We start from the raw sequence: 17,895 nt of genomic DNA on the forward strand, positions 1-17,895 counted from the left end.
TACTAGAGTCTCTCAACTGGACAGTGGCTAAGGTATAATCAGAACAGAGGTCTTCTCGCGCCTCTCACTTTAAAGTTTGTGCCGTACAGGATTTCATAATACTTAAGAGTTAGATTCAGGACCTCTGATGTTTTTCTCAGAGTTCAGAGGTCTTAGGAATCCTCAGGTGAAAAATGCAGTAGTGTTCAAAATCACTCCAATCTTGTTTCTGCAAAAGTTCTCAAGAGGTGAGGACAAAATAAACCCAGTAATGTTACACATTTTAATCAATATATATTCCATGGTTTTCAAAAGTAAGACCCCGCCACTCCCTGACTCCAACGCCAGCTAAGAAGAAGACACTGTTCTTTTACCTCAGCAAATGCATGCATATCTGGTCCCATTCTTGGCATGCTCCAGCCCTATATCGTGGTTAGAAATCTTACTAAAGGGGACTGGACGTGGATATGAATGCTTTCTTAGCTGTGACCTTCTAAAGCCTGGGCTTCAGTCTGAAAGATCTGTCACTCACTTTCCTTACTGAGTTAGGTATGTCAACATCAGGTAAAATGGTTAAATGGCTAATAGTAAAATAATAATAACCTTTAGGGGAGAAGATCTCCGTGAAGCCACAACACTGCTACACCAGATCCAATGAAACATTTTGCCTCTGTACTTTGTTGATCTGTCTGGAACACATGATGTCTGATTGGCATTAGCAAGCTCCAGGGTTGCCAGTGACATTCTCCTGACCCTGCAGGAGTTCTTCCTTCTTTAAAGAACACACACTAAGCCTGGGGCCCAGGACCTCTTGCTTTCATTTTCACTAGTTGGCTTCTCAGCCTGCTTGCTCTGTTCTAAGTCTGTAGTCTTTCAGTGAGTCAAGGGCCAGGCTGAATTCCCAGAGCAAATTCCTCCAAAGCCAAACAAGGAAATGTTCAACGAGTCTTTGGAAACCAATAACCAAGAGCACTAGGTTATCTTATTTGGAAGTTAATATATTGGATGTTGCACATTTTTCACCAAAATTAGACATTTTATGAATTAGCTATGTATCTTCACTACATCACATTCTCTAACAAAGGTTAAAGGTGCATGAACAGATCTATGTTTCAAGTAGACACTACATTTTTTTTTTTTAGGGTATAAAAGTTTTTCAAGCCAAGTCAACAGGAATACCACCTAGTGGCCCAGTTTTTAACTACAGACTTTAGTTAAAATGCTGTGTATCCTATTAGTTTTTGAGGAGATGCCTGATACCTAAGGGAATTATCCAGAGGTGTGTGCCAAAATCATAGGGAAAACATGGAGCCTCTTTGTAGAGAAACTATCAAGTACTATTCTATATCTCTTTTACCCAGATGGCAAATAATTCTCTAAAAATGACCATGGATGGGGGCTTCTCCATTGTGCTTTCACTTGGGCTGGCCAGAAAAGCCACAGAGCCTCCCGCCAATAACCAAGTGGAGCTTTGTTTTCTTGTGTGCTGACATGTGTTACCATCCAGCAAGGATTAGGCTCTGGGCATGACCTGCTGGTTTGGAAACCTGAAGCCAGGATATTCAGAATCCCGCCTCTTAGGCATACCCCAAACAACAAAGGGAAGCTATTTGTTTGGAAAGTCCAGTCTCAAGGACTGTCAGAACTAAGAGATCAACTGTAGAGTTATCGGGAAGCTCAATGAATACCTTATTTACACGGCTCCTCTGTAAGGTTTGTTCCCATGGGGAGAGACAGAGAGAGAGAGGGAGGGAGGGAGACAGACAGGGAGGGAGGGGAGAAAAAGGAAGAAAGTAGGGAAAGAAAAGAAAACAAAACAGGCAGTATAAAGTGGGAGTTAAAACGGGCTCTAAGTTAAAACCCACTTACTAGCTGAGTTCAATCACCTAAGTCTCTGTCTTCTCAAATATTAATGATATGTAAGTTACAGAATTGCTATTAAGAATTCATTGAGGTAATCTCTATAAACTACTTAGTGCGGTGCCTGGAACATGTCAAGTATGCTCAGTGAAGGTTAACCATTATTACTGTTATTTTTAAGTAATTAAATAAGAAGGAGGGAAAAGATGTGCCTATCGTGATGTACAATTCCTTAAACACTACCATTTTGTTAGCTAATCATTCAGAGCCTTGTGAGGAAAGACCAACAATCTGAGTACATCAGTGAATTCGGGTGCCATAAGAACCTCATCAATCTATTCAACTTATGTGTATAGAATTTAGAACCTGGGACACAGTGGATCACCATTTGTTCAGGCTGCACCATGAACAAGGGAAACTGGTGGAGGGGACCTTTCACTTCACAAGGCCTGCACCCTGGCTATGGGTTGCATCACCCCAGAAAAAGAAATGGCAATTTTGTTTGTTGGTTTTAGTTTTGCATAAATGTTCCATATGAACTAGCAGCAGCCCTGGGACCCAATTCCAAATCCCACAGCTTTTATTTGTTTATTTGTTTGTTTATTTATTTATTTATTTATTTATTTATTTATTTATTTTTGAGAGAAAGGGAGAGAGAAAGAGAGCATAAGTGGAGGAGGGGCAGAAAGAGAGAGAGAGAGAGAGAGAGAGAGAGAGAGAGAGAGAGAGAGAGAGGGAAAGAGAGAATCCAAAGCAGGCTTCATGCTCTCAGGGTGGAGCCCAATGTAGAACTCCATCTCAGGACCTTGGGATCATGACCTGAGCCAAAATCAAAAGTTGGGTGCTTAACCAGCTAAGCCACCCAGGTGCCCCCCATATCCCACAGCTCTTTATGATTATGACCAAACCCTCCAGCCATACCCTGACTTCCATTCTCCAGATGAGACTGTAGAGAAGTTCCTTCCCTAGGATCTACCTGGGTAAGGAGGGAGCTATGTTCCAGGGTCCAGACTCTGGGAAAGAGGAACCAGTTCAAACAAGCCTCTCAAACCTTGGGACTCCACCCAGAAACTGAAAAGGATGGGACACTCTTCCTTTTCTTTCTCATTAGAGAGCTCATACCTCAATTCTGCCCCAAAGGTATTGCTTGAGTACTGAAGTGTGGGAGTTAGAGGGAAAGATGATGGAAATAAACCACATTTTCTGTCTCCCCTTTCATTCTAGCAGCCCGAATGAACAGTGAAGAACTTCATAGCCAACTTTTGTCATTGAGTCCCTCTGTCTGAAATTCTATCCTCTGACTGACCTAGATTAATCCTGCTTGTCCTGTCAGACTTAAATTTCCATGGTGTGCAATCCCATCCAAGAATGAGGTAGGGCCTTTCTATTTCTTCTTTGCATCTTGGACATTCTTCCTGGAATGTAAATCCATGAGGACAGGACCTATGCCTATCTTGTACACAGTTTTAATCTCAGCACCCACAGCGGTACCTGATACATAGCGGACGTTTGGCAAATATTGTTGAATGAGTACATAAATTATTCAGTACAGATAAAGGAAGGGAGAAAATATTACGCAGCCACACTGCCTTCTATATGGCAAATAGAAAGTGGATTCTAGAACATGAAAGGCCCCTTGCCTGAACACCAGGAAGGACTTAGGTATGAACAAGATGGGCCTGCACTTGAATTTGGGGGTGCATGAAAAGGAAAGGCATACTCTGAACAACAGAGAGCAAGAATATCCCAGAACTGGAGTGTGGGGGAGAAGCAGGAAAGATGACATGAGGAAGAGAATCAGGAGGCAGAAGAGAAGACTGGCAGACATCAGAGTGCTCTGTGAGGGGAAGCAGACAATGAGAAAGCCCTGGTGACGGGTACCAGATAGACCTAAAGCAGGAATGTGCCCTGCGTCATTTGAAGTTTACTGCTGTGCTCTCCCATGACCCCAAAACTCTCAGTTCAAGTTCTGAAACACAGAGTCAGTATAGTAACCTTGTTTTCATGATTGCTTTGTGTGGGAGGAGGAGAGACAGACCAGGGTGTGGGAGGGAACAGAAGAGAAAGAGTTGTGTCCCAACCTTGGGTCTGTGTCAGAACAGAAATAAAAGAACAGCTGCAAGAGACAGAGAATATCAGACAGCAGGAAATCAGAGCAAAGCTGACGGAGAATGTAACAAGAATCCTGGGGACATGCTTTGGACTTCAGAGAGACACGAAATGGGAGTTTTGTGCTGCTAATCTCAAAGGGCCAGGAGGTCCCAGCTAATACCTGGGACACATTATGCATTTTGCCATAAAGGTTATTGTTCTCATCTGTGATGCCTTTTGGATTATGAGTCCCTTGAAGGCAGGGATTTTCTTATTTGTAAGAACATCAGTATCTCTAGCACAGTGTCTAACAGAGAGTAGTTACTATTCATTGAATGAATAGATGAATGGCTATCATGGATCTTCTCCATTTTGAACTACCTACAATTAATGAAAAAATCCGATGGGAATGAAGGAGAAAGGGAGAGAGAGAGAAAGAGAAAGAGAAATATGGAGAAAGAATAAGAATTGTTCCCTAATATATAAAATCTGAAGGTTTCCTCAGGCAATGTTTTCTCCTTATCTCTGGTTTATCTCTCAATCTCTAAAACTTCCCTTGGCATCAGCTCCATGTTCTAGAATTAGGTTGAGTGGAGCCAAAGACTGGGGAATGGTCTTTACAGGTGATCCTCCTTTTATGCACAGCCCAACTACATCCCACTAGTCTACAGTCCCAACTCAGTGAAAGCCATGGATTGCCTGGACAGGACTTGATTAGAAATAGTCACATTTCAAGGACAGGATGTATCCAGGACAGCTTTGGCCTCTAAACTACTGAGTTTTCCTACAGCTAGTATTTAAAAATGAATACAAGTTTTCCAGAACTGTATGCAAAAAGCTTAATGCAAGTTGTTAGGTCAGAAGATCAGGAGAGACAACCCTATGATGAAGGTCTGACAGACAATGGAATGAATCTTAACAACATTTAATACTAATTTTAACAAGCTAGTTGATCCTCATTTCCCTGTGTTTTTGATTAATCGACAGAAGGAATAAGTAAAATCTAATATTTTTTAAGAAGTTAAAGGTACAAAACTTAAAAAAAATTGTTGGCACCAGATCTAAACACATGAAAATCCCAAAGTCATTGTGTTTTTCTTATTGTTGAAGTTATATTAAATATTGACATAGCAGTTACTGATAACATAGATCAGTAAGTCAGGCAAAATGATTTCTGATTCTGGTGGCCTGTGTGAATATACCATTAAACTGAAATAATCCACCTCTGAAATTGTAGATAGGATTAAAGTTTAGTTCTTCCTAGATGAAAACATGCTTAAGTAGGACATAAAGTACTGTCTGCATACTCACTGTAATGATCTAACAGGATAGGTATCTGCCCAGGACGCCTCGTACAAAGTATCTGACTTTGGACACAACAATGTACTCTCTCATTAAAAGTGTTATAGAAGTTCTCCTTTCTTAGAATGAAATGCAGTAATTGAGTTCATTCTTAGATATGTTTAACTCTCATCTACACCCATGTTTCAAAAATGTCCTCTCCTTCACTTCTCTCTTCATATGATGGGACAAAACACATCTCTATAAGGCAAGCTCAGTGATGTGTGGTTGCAATATAGTTAGTTCTTACACAATGGCTGTACCCACAATTTCACTTGGTCCATGGTTTATTTGCCCTCAGATTCTGGACATCACAATGGTTTGCATTCCCCAAAGCCAGGATCATGGCTAGTGGGTGGTAGAAAGAAAAGTGCCTGTCATTCTGCAAAGATATGACCTGCCAGCAAAGTGTGGATAAGCTCAAGAAACCATTTCCAAACATGGAAACAGGACTGAATCAGTTTGGGGCATATGGAAGCTTTTGCCAGTTCTTAATTTTGCCAATCTCCCTAGATGATTTCTCAACCACTCAACAAAGGGTAAAAGGGAACAGTATAACTTCTACTGCCAACACTTTGCAGCTATTAGAAATTATCAGACTTTTTCCTAATAAGTAAAATAGATATTAGAAAAACTAGGGGTCTGAAGATTATCCCCAAACCCTTTACAATCATGGGAATATCATAGCAGAGTTAACATTTTTAGAAAGTAAGAACTGAATATTTTCATTACTTTCATTACGTGATTAATGGAAGGAACATGTACCCACAACACAAAAGCACAAAGTTCCACAAATGCATCAGCAGTGCTTATTTTATTTTATTTTATTTTATTTTATTTTATTTTATTTTATTTTATTTTATTTTATTTTATTTTATTTATCTTTTGGGGGAATTGGCAGAGCCATCTGAGACTTTATTTGGGAAAAGATACTTGAATTAGCTTTTAGTTGGGGGCATGGGCAAGAGGGGGTACCCAGGGCAGCAGACTCCCCCTAAGGGTGGGCTGAGGACTGGGGCTGAGCCTTAAGTGGGTCTCCTGTTCCTGACACTTCCCTGCACAGCTCCTTCCCCTAAGGCTCTATAGCAGCCAAAGGAGCTGGAATGGACCACAGTGGTTGTTCACTTGGACAGGACATCAGACCACTTGGATCTTCCCATCAAGGGTCTCAACCTTCTTCACAACCACAGCCTCAGAGGAGCTGACACGGCTGAAGGGACTGGAGCCCCGGCCAAAGCTGAAGCTGGACTGGAAGGAGCTCAGGCCATAGTTGAGGCCAGGGCTCATGAGGCTCCTGTAGGCCAAGCTCAGGCTACCTGAGTAGCTGCTGGTGATCTTAGTATGGATACTCAGGTTCTGCATCCCAGACTCTAGCTGGCTCTCCTTGCCCTCCAACAGCATGCAGTAGGTGGTGATTTCAATGTCCAGGGACAGCCTGACATTAATGAGCTCCTGGCACTCATGTAACTGCCGTGTATGTTCTTCTTGGTTTGCTCCAGCTCAGCCAGCTTGGCATTGGCATCCTTAACAGCCTCCCTGCTCTTCTCAACACTAGCAATGGTAGCCTCCAGGGAAGCCCTCTAGCCTTTGTGGCCCTCGATCTCAGCCAGGAGTTGGCTGATATTCTGGTTCATCTCAGGCATCTCCCTCTTTATGCTACAGAGGTCATCGCCTGGCTTCCCAGCCAATGTCTACATCTCCTTGTACTTGATGTGGTCTTGGCCTCATGGTCTCGGCCTCAGCCTGCTTGCAGCTGGTGATGTCCTCATACTGGGCTTTGACCTCAGTGATGATGCTGTCCAGGTCCAGGGCACAGCTGTTGTGCATGGACAGGACCATGGATGTGTCAGAGTTCTGGAACTGCAGCTCACAGATCTTTTCACACAGATGCCTTAAGAAGCTAATCTCTTCCATCAGCCCTTCCAGGTGGGACTCCAGGTCTACCATGTTCATGTAAGTTTCATCTGCATCCTTCTTGATAAGGACAAATTCATTCTCCATGACTGCATGCTCTTTGATCTCCTCCACATATTTATTCTCAAAGTCCTCCACCAGCCCCACATGTTGCCAAGCTACACCTCCAACTTCAGCTTCCTTGGCCTAGTGTGTCCAGCTGTTGCGGAAGGTTGTTGATATAGCTCTCAAGCATGGTGTCCATGTTGCTCCAAGTTGTTTTCTGCTGCTATAGGAGGCTCTACTTGGTCTCCAGAAATTTGTTCTGCTGTTCCACATGCCACAACTTGTCAGGGAAGGAGGCAAACTTGTTGCTGAGAGTTTTGATCTGCTCCCTCTCCTGGGTGTGCCCAGCCTGGATGCTGGGGTCCACATCCAGCTCTGGTTCACTGAGACAGCTGTAATGCCCCATATACCTCTGGCCCTGCCATAGTCCCTGACCACACTCATGTTGGTGCCTAGGCCACCCAGGAAGCTGCTGCTGGAAGAAAGTGGAGGAGCTGATGCAGGCACCAGGTGCGCTCACGTAGGAGTGGCTGCTCAAGGCCGAGGGGCTGGAGGTGGACACCATGCAGGACTTCTGGGTCACCCTGATGGACATAGTGGAGGCTGGAGTGGAGGCAAGCAGGCTGAACCTGGCAGAGGTTCAAGAAGGAGCTGAGAAACTGCTTCTAGGTGGGTTATCAATACTTCTTTATATATTGTCTGTCTTCTATCACTCCATGACTTGGGGTTTCAGAGACTTTGTCTTGTTTTGTTTTCCTATTATTTTTCTCACCAGTTTTCTCTATTTCCTTTGACAACTCTTCTTTCTTCTCTGTTCCTAACAGTAGGTTCTTTTAGAGCAAATCCTTGGTTTTTCTCTCCAAAAGCAATCCCTCAGTGGATTTCTCTGCTCTCAGGGAATTCATCTGTTACTTCTATGTGAATGCTTCAAAATCCACAACCATATTGACAACTGGTTACCAGCCATCTACTACCTGAAAGCCTGTTTCACCTTCAGAACAATAGAGCCAACAGTAAAATTACATATTTTCTATAAACAAGTTAGGCTGAACATCCCAGCTACTCATTCTGTCAGTGGAGGTAAGTCATCATAACATCCAAAGAGCCATATACTAGAAATTAACAAGGGCTAGAAATAAACCCTCCTTCCTGGTGATTCACTACATCACTTTTAGCACCAAGCCTTTTATAAGTTATGTAATTATCCTCTGTTGCTTTCCATTTGTATGCCAGTTATTTGACCAATACTCACTGAGCACTTACTCTGTGCCTGGTACTGCTGCAGGTGCAGGCAGATAGCAAGGATCTTGAAAGACCTTACAGGGTCATATAAGCTTGGAGCACAGAAGCCAACAACACACATACAATGACGTAATTAAATTAAAGTGCTCATAAGATCAATATAGAAGGTAAAAGTAGGCTAATGTGACAGAGAAACTGGGGGTAAGATGGTAGAGGCCACATTAGATGGGGAATGCCTCTCTGAGGAGGTAATATTTGAGCTCATACCTGAATACTGAAGATACAGAAATACGAAGATCTAGGAATGTAGTCTCAACCCAAAGTATATTCGAGAGCTCTGAGATGTGGACAAGCTTGGCATATTTGAGGAAGAGTAGAAGGAAATGAATCAACAGAAGGCAAATATCAATCAGCTTGTGTGGATTCTGTAGGGTTTCTCAACGTTAGCACCATTGACATTTGGGGCCAGATAATTATTTGCTATGGGGAGTTCAGTGCAGTGTAGGATATTTGGCAGTATTCCTGGGCTCTACACACTGTGGGCCAGTAGGCTCTCCCTAGTGATAACCAAAAAATGTCCCTGGAAATTACCAAATGGTAAGCAAAAAAGCCTCCAGTTGAGAACCATTGTTGTAATCCAAAGTAATAAATTTTGATAAATATTCTAAGTAATAGAAAGCTATCAAAACATCCTAGGCAGAGAGTAATAGAATGAGTTACACTGTAGGATGTTCATGCTGGCTGTAGTGGAGAGAGACAAGAGTAGAGGCAGGGCAGAAATTACAAGGCCACAACAGAAATTTGAGTCCGGGATGATGGACTAAGGTAGTAGCCAAGAGGATTCATCTAGGAATTAGGTGGCAGGTATTGAGAAGAAGAAAAGAATCAAGCAAGATGCTTAGGTTCTTTGCCAGAGCCATGAAGTAGTTGGAGCTAAGCCCTAAACCTGAGATAGCAATGCCATTTATTGATGCAGAAGACTTGGAAGTAGATTTGCCAATGTAAAGGTTGGAAATCAAGAGTTCCCTTTGCCATATTAAGTTTGAGATATCTCTTAGTATCCAAGTGGAGACATCCAGTAGGCAGTTAGATGTATATGGGGTGTGGCACTCTGAGGAGAGGTCAGGCTTGAAAATTTAAGTCTAGAGATGGAATTAGAAGATGAGAGATTAGATGGGATCACCTACTGTATTAGCTTCCTGTGGATGCTGTAACAAATGACTATAAACTGGCGGCTTAATAAAACAGAAATTTATTCTCTCACAGTCTGGAGGCCAGAAGTCCAAAATTAAGGTGTCTATAGGAGCTGCACTCTCTCTGGAGACTCTAGGTGAGAAAATGTTTTGCTCTTTTAGCTTCTGGTGGCTGTCACCAAACCTTGACTTGTGGCCTTGTGTGACCATATCACTCCAAGCTCTACCTCTTTTGTCACACTGCTTCCTCCTCTTCTGTCTCAATTCTCCCCTGTGTGTCTCTTATGAGGACACTTACCATTAGACTTATGGTCTACCTGAATAATCTAGGATGATCTCTTTATCTGAAGTTTCTTAACTTAATTACATCTGCAAAGACCCCTTCTCCCAAGTAAGGTAACATTCACTAACATTCACAAGTTCTGGGGATTAGGGTGTGGACACATCTCTTCATGGACCACCATTCAGCCCACTACACCCAGAGAGAGAGTGTAGAGAGAGAAGACAAAAGGTTCCTCCAAGGTGGATAGAGACTTAGAGACTCCAACATACAGAAGTTGGTAAAGGAGGAGGAACTAGGAAAAAATGGCTGGGCAGCATGGCAGTCACAGACAACTAGAGAGGGCCTGTGGGTCATGTTTCTTCTGTATCTCCCATGTTTCTTTGTACCAGATTTGTCCCAGTATAAGTTTAAAAGATGATCCTTGAATTGAAATCATTACCTATAGTGATATTCTGAAAAAGCCCATTGCCCATGCCATTAAACTGCTTTGAGATTATCAGAAAAACTCACGGACTTCCCCCTTTGCAAGTGGGAAGACAGAGAGAGAGAGAGAGAAAGAACCTTTTCATTTTGTGCCAGGTTTTTATTATAACAGTAATCATCACTTTTCTTTTAATTCTTCATTCCTAAGCCCACAAAGTGCTAACATTTGAAACCTATTTAGGAAATTTTTGGAACTTGCAGCAAACTTCCAAAGTTAAATTTAGGATCCAAACCTCAATGATTGGTCTGTGAAGTGAAAAGGAAGGATAGTGATGATTTGAGGGAACTGATTTCCTCTAATGCCTTGATGTGGGGATGGGATAGACATCTCAGTGATGTAATTAATTCCTCACTCCTAGGGAAAATATACTGCTTGCCTTGTCATAAAAATAATAGATTCTGTGTTACCAGTAACTCTATAGTCAATACATCTCAGCTTTACTTACTGATGAACAAACATACCCTAAAATCCTTTGAATAGAAATACATAGGGTCAAAATGTCATCTATCTTATAATGTCAAAATTGGATCTTAAATCAAAGTAAAATTGAATGTATGACCTCAGAATTCAGAATGGTTCTTCCCCTCACCCCCAAGTATGGCTCCCTTGGTGGCTGGCAGAGCACTCTAGGACTTAACCCTCAAAAATTCCAGGGGGAGCAATGTGAGGGAAAATTTCAACTTTTCTTCTAACAAAGTCATCTTGCTTCTACGAGGGAAATGATGACTGAAGTAGTCTGTCTGAGATGGTTGAAGACTACCAGATGAGGTGTGAGGAATTTTCTACAGTTTCCCTCTAGCCATGCAACTGTGGACAAGTTGCAAGGTAGAGCTATTTGGGATCCTGATTTCCTTCATGGGAGATGGATTCAGAAATTGCAGTCTTAAACTTTTGACCCCCTCTCCTACATCTTCCATCCTCTCTCCTAGCTGCCACAAGGTCCTAAGAGGTAAACAAAATTACTTAAGACTCCCAAGCAAGTACAAAAGTTATTAAATAATGGACCAATTAATTAACTTGGTGTACAAAGTTGAAAAAAAACATATTTTATATTTAAAATCAGAGTATTTAAAGTACAATGATATATCTCAAATCTTTGAGATTAAATTTCACTTGTACTTTCCTCATGTTAACTAACACACGTCCCTATACCCACCCCCAATATAACATATGACATATATCCAAACCAATAATCTGATTTGAGTAAGTACTTGGATGGGTAATGTGCATTTAATGGAAACATAACCACATACTTTTTTTAGAAAAAAAACTAAAATAATTCCTACTATTTAAGAATGCTAAAAGTAAATTTTAAAATGCCTTGAAAAAATGAAAGTTAAAGTAGAAAGAATGTCAAGGAATTGCTGAGGCTAAGAAATGATGCACGGCTTGCCAAAAGTCAAAGAGTTCAACAAGCAGCTCTTTGATGTGACTAGAGAATTAGCTTTTTCTGCACTGTGTTCACTACATAAGTGGAAGGGTATTTTTGCAAGAAAAGTGGCAGCAGGCTTTTTCCCATCAGGCTCTGACAGGAGTGAGCAGCCCTGGGTTCCAGTTCAGGCTCTGTGACCTTGTTTTGTGATTGAAACTAGTTTTTGCCCGTTTCTGAAGGTCCTTTCTGTCCATCTGCAAAATAGGAGTAATAATGAACACACTGACTCATTCACAAGTTTGTTGTGAGAAAAACATATTAGTGGATATGGAAGGGTTTGAGAAGGCTTAAAGATGCATGCCATTTGTGTAGTATATGGAATCTGTATTGAGACCTTCTGACACTACCCAGGCCTTATAAGCAGCTAGGATAATCACTATTCTTTCCATTAGACTTCCTTGAATAATAGAGTAGCTATCATGTATTTAGTGTGTCACATACATGAACAAAGCATTTAACACTGATCTTTGATATAGGGTTATTACTTTCATCTTTATAGATGGGCAATAAAGTCCAGAGGGATTAAATGGCTTTCCAAATCACAATTCTGATAATAGAGAAATTGGGCTTTGACTCCAAATCTGATTCCTAAGCACATACTCTTATACACTAGGTCATACAGACCCAAAGCCAGAGAGATGTGAAACCTGGCCCCTGACTTCATGGGTGAGTATGTTGATGGACCCTAGCCTACTTCCTACTTCTCTTCACCAATTCTCAAGAGCCTTTCAAATGAGAAGCATCCAGTAGGTCCCTGCATGGAAGATCACAGTGAACTTCCCTTGGGAAGGACCCTCTGTGTTTATGGGGATTGGCTTTTCCAAATAAAGACCACAATTTAAAGATCCATTACATGGGTGAAATTTGCCAGGACACCCTTGGGATCTAATACGTGAGTGAGTCCATAAGCTTCTTATCACCTGTCACCTTCCTACATCTATTCTCCATGTACCAAAAAAAAAAAAAAAAAAAAAGTGGGTGGGGGGCGCGGAATTAGAGCTAAGATCACCCAAGCTCTACATTTTATTTTACTCTGAGTTACACTTCCCTCCACCTCTCCCACCAAGCTTCCTTCCTGTGGTGTTCTGAATATGAGTGCTCAGGGGGCATTACTGATTGGCTGGCTGAGTAAGAACTGATTGACCCAATAAGAAATACGTTTGAGTATGATGAAATAAAAACAATCACTCTTTGGGGCACCTGGGTGGCTCAGTCAGTTAAGCATCTGACTTCAGCTCAGGTTCATTATCTCACAGCTTGTGGTTTCGAGTCCCTCGTAGGGCTCAGTGCTGACAGCTCAGAGCCTGGAGCCTGCTTCAGATTCTGTGTCTCCCCCTCTCTCTGCCCCTCCCCTACTTGTGCTCTGTCTCTCTCTCTCAAAAAATAAACATTGAAAAAAAAATTTTAACAAAAACAATTACTCTTGTCATTTCAGTTTGTATCTACTTCTTATTTGGATTCCATCTTAATTTGTGTTAGCCATGTTTAAGACCTTTGAAATCATCTTTGATGTTCTCCCTTACGTTTCTTTAACCATTCAGACCATTCCTACTGATAATTTCTTAGTAATATTTCTAGATTTATGCCTTCCTTTTTATTTAAAACATATCTAATTGAATTCCAGGCCCTCATTTTGAAAAAGACACAAATTTCCAAGTAAGGCCAGGCTTCCCTTTTGTTACCCCTTATATCCGTCTTATACATGGTTGCCAGACTAATATTCCCCAAATACTTTTTTTTCACTTTCCCATTCTTGCTCTTGACCTCTTTAGCCAACTCTGCTTTATCTATGAAATTAAGCCAAAATTCTTTGCCTGATAGTCATGTCCTTATAACATCTGGATATAAGCAACCTTTCTAAACACATCTCCTATCTCTACTTGAACCTGTTGCTTTGGGCAGACTGTCTTTCTACTGCTCCCCTATAAATAATGCTTTGTGCATTTTGATCTCTAAACAGTGGCTCAACAGTGGCTTTCTCTCCCTTAAAATCCCTTCTGTTCTCTGTTTCTCTCTTCCAAATCTTCCACTGAAGACCCAATTCAATTCTTGCCTTCCTGAAAAGCCTCCCCTGGTTATCTCAGTCCACGGTAAAATATGGGGAAACACACCCTCTCAATCCCAGCCATAACTGCCTCAGGGCCCATGCACCATCTAAGCACACACACACTATGTGGGATGCTTTGTATTATGGAATTGAAGTATTTAACATTTCATATGTAAATATTTAAACTTCCATTACGCTACACCTTCTCTGAGGACAGAAGCAGTTTGGGATGGTGGAAAAGAACATGAAGACTAGAGCCAGACTGTTTGGGTTCAAGTCATCACTTACTACCTGGCTGATCTTAGGCAATGTATTTTCTTACATCTCAGTTTCTGTAGAGGCCATTCTAGGCAACCAACCTGAGCCATAGAAACCTGAGTAGGTAAAAGGGCCCACCTGACTGAATACAAACAGGCCCATCAGGTGACCCACCTCAGAATATCCATTAGCCCTAGCTGACCAATGGGTTACTCACACCCAGGCACAGGTTCCAAAAAAGGAAAATTCTGTCCATTCCCATACTTCCTCACCCACCTCCCCGCCTTAACTACAGCCCCCCACCACTGCCTCCTGGCAGATGGTCTCCCCTCTGCTGTCCTGCCTGCTACTCCCTCACAGTGTATTCAATAAACTTCTCCTTTGTTCTGCCTTGGGTGAATTCTTTTACCGCTCTCACTGCTGGCCTCTACCTGATCCAGTCACACCACAGTTTCCTCATCTGTAAAACTGAGAACAATATTATACTTTCCTCATAGACTTCTTGTGAGGATTAAATGAGTTAATGAATGTAAGGTACTTAAACAGTGCTGGGTGTATAGTAAGTACTTTGTACATGTTACCTATTATTCTTCCTTACATATTTCCCAGTGTATAGATATAGATATATATAGAGATGCATATAGACACATTTATATGCACATATGAATATCGATATACACATATGTCTATATTCATATCTATATATCTATATATAGAAGGACACTTGATCAGTTAAACAGTTAATCTGGGGAGTGTGGAAATTCCATCTATTTTAGGAATATATATATGCTCCCCTCCAGCTCAGTTTTAGGTCTAGGACTGCTGTAGCTGCTCATTCTTCTCTTCCTGACTGCATGCAAGTGTTCTTCTGGGACAGAGAGATGGGCTGCACACTTATTTATTTTCAGTCAAGACTTGCACTAGCAAAGGGACGCCTGGGTGGCTCAGTGGGTTAGACATCTGTCTCTTGGTTTCGACTCAGGTCATGATCTCACAGTCATGATCTCAGGGTCGTGAGATCAAGCTGTGTATCAGGCTCTATGATGAGCACCGAGTGTAAAAGTGCTTGGGATTCTCTCTCTCCCTCTCCGCCCCTCCCCCACTCATGGTTTCTCTCAAAATAAATAAAAATAAACATTAAAAAAATAAGAATTTCATTGGCATTGAAATGCCCATTTTCGTTGAATACACTTTTGCATTTGAGACATACATATTCCTTAGACGGCAATCATGAGTCTATATAAAAGGGTGCTTTTGTATTATAATTTGTGTTCAAATTATATGTTCAGTTTGGAAAAAGGATCTAGGACTCTACCCATGAATAATCTTCCTCAATTTAAAAAAATAAATAAGAGGAAACAACTGGGGAAAAGTCCCCACTGTTGGATAATGAAGACATTTGAGGCACATGTGTAGGCAAAATTCCAGTTTTTAAAATATCTTTTTTTTTGTTTTAAAGATATGTACAGATTACAAGATATGATTACATGAAGATCAATATATTTAAATATTTTTAAAACCTGAAATAAAAGTGTGATTTTATAATACAGCAAGTAAAGCCTGTATGAAAAGAACATATGTAATTGGTAACACTGAGGAGAAGGGAGGTGAAGGATCTGAGGAGAGAGCAGCAGTCACTGTGTAGACAGACAAGGGCTATGTGTCAGGAGGAACAAGGCCCTGGCAGGAATCCTGGCCTTCTGGAAGGTATGAGGGGGATAGGAGGCCAGTGACAGGGGCTCTGCCCTACCTCTTCACACTCTGATCCATTCCTCACCTAGCCCAGAGGGGTCGAGCTTTGTTAGAGGAAAATTACTAGAGAGGACCAAGTATCCCTGGTTCTCAACGGAGCTCACCAGTACTCAAGCTCATGCTTAGGACGTTCACGTTAGTGATCCTTGGCAGTCGATATTAATTCCTAGGAATCTATAATAAGCATGGCGATTTTGCAAATTATGAAATTATAATAACATATTCTATATAGTACGAAGTGTTGAAAGCCTCATGATGTGTACAATTTCAAGCAATTTTTTCCCTTTTTTTTTTTTTCAAGCAATTTTTAATTTTCAAAAGGAATGGCTACAGTTGGAGAAAGGCTGGGTCCCAAGGAGTGTCTCCTTTTCCTGCCTGAAGTTGATACCTCTACCACTTATTTCTGAGAACACTATGCCTTTAATCACCAATTAATACCTTCAAATAGTCGGTGAATATTTAATGAGCACCTCTCTTGTCCCAAGAGTGATGAAGCCTATGAAGAGAGAAGTGCAAGGTATTATAGAATCTTAAAAACAATGGTGTGCCCATTAAAAACTTCAAAATAGAACCAGTGCAAAAAAACTTATTTCATGTTTTTGTAAACTCTCAACACAGTTCAGATAATCAACCAAACATTTTAGCTGAAAATGAATAATGTGTTCAAACTCATATGTGAGGGTTAAAAAAGCATCGTCTTCCTATCCCTTACTATAGTGAAGTTCCAAGGTCACTTCTGTTAGTTATGCTAATGGAACCAAGACCTTTTTTTCTTTTTTTCACATTAGAATCTTCCCAGGGGGAGGCCAAGGACTTATTAAAGGAAAGGAAAGAATGTGGGCATTGCAGGTGTCTGAGTGAGAATTCTGACTTTACTATTTTCAAACCGTGTAGTGTTGGGAAAATTACTCAACTCTCTATGAGTTTCAGTTTTCTCTTTTATAGAATTGGGATAAAAATAATTCTTTCTAGAGTTGGTATACAATTAGAAGTAAAGCTTTATAAAGCATTTGGCACAATGCCTGACAAAGTACTTAATAAATAGTATGTTTTAGTATCATTGCTGGAAAATGCCAAATTCTCAATTTTTGATGACCTGTACATATATTAATGAAGAATATGCTAAATTGTTCTATCTGGAAAGATGAATTAAATACCTACCATCCAATGTGATCAATTAAAATACCAATAAGAACAACTGAATGGTAAAACTTAATATTCATATTTAGCTTGCTATTACATTATTTCTGGCATTTTAACCAATCTGCAGTCTTACTGGAGTGGAATTCAAGAATCACGTATAAAATCAATGTGTTAATTCAGAATACATAATTACAAGTAACCTGGATTCAGACAGAACATCCTTTTTTCTCAAAACAAAAAAAGAGACCCTTTTCTCATAAATTAAAAAATTTTGTTTCATTGGGGCGCCTACATGGCTCCGTTGGTTAAGCATCCGACTCTTGATTTTGGTTCAGGTTATGGTCTCATGGTTCGTGGGATGGAGCCCTGCATCAGGCTCTGTGCTGACAGCAGGGAGCATGTGTGGGATTCTCTCTTTCTCTCTCTCTCTGCCCCACCTTCACCCTCCCTCTCGAAACAAATAAATAAACATTAAAAAAATCAGTTTTGGATATTTCAGAAGGAAAAAGCTAAAGACAAAAAAGACAGCCATTTCACTGAATTTCAATATCAGGAGAAGGAATAATCCATATATGGTAAATGAAGTCTTAATGAATTTTATCTCTTTCCATTTAGGATGCTTACTTACTAGTGAAGGGGGATTTCCAGTCCCCACTTGTACTTTTTCCATGGCAGGGAGGTGGGGACTTACTGACTCGTTCACCCTTCCTCAATCACTCTTCAAGCAGGGGGATGAGTTGCCTCCCTGATTGTTGTGACTGGGAGGAGGTACTGAGCAAGCTTAGATCAAGCCATCCCCTGCTGGTTCTGCATCCCCCAAGAATCTTACTC

General features: G+C 41.0%; 1 protein-coding gene and 1 pseudogene across 5 annotated transcripts in view; both read right to left on the reverse strand.

Moving 5' to 3' along the window:
* The window catches only part of SYNPO2 (synaptopodin 2), a 207,678-nt gene that overhangs the window by 90,959 nt on the left and 98,824 nt on the right, over positions 1-17,895 (reverse strand). For 3 of the 5 annotated variants that reach the window (XM_042935627.1, XM_042935629.1, XM_042935630.1), the window contains one exon: positions 16,360-16,417. The exons of the other annotated variants lie outside the window; for them this stretch is intronic. The gene's annotated coding sequence lies outside the window, so the exon portion shown is untranslated. The remainder of the gene's footprint in view (positions 1-16,359; positions 16,418-17,895) is intronic. 5 annotated transcript variants of the gene reach the window in all.
* Positions 2,924-8,255, reverse strand: LOC122217919 (annotated as a pseudogene).

This window comes from Panthera leo, chromosome B1 (assembly GCF_018350215.1).
Source record: "Panthera leo isolate Ple1 chromosome B1, P.leo_Ple1_pat1.1, whole genome shotgun sequence".
Taxonomy (NCBI): Eukaryota; Metazoa; Chordata; class Mammalia; order Carnivora; family Felidae; genus Panthera; species Panthera leo.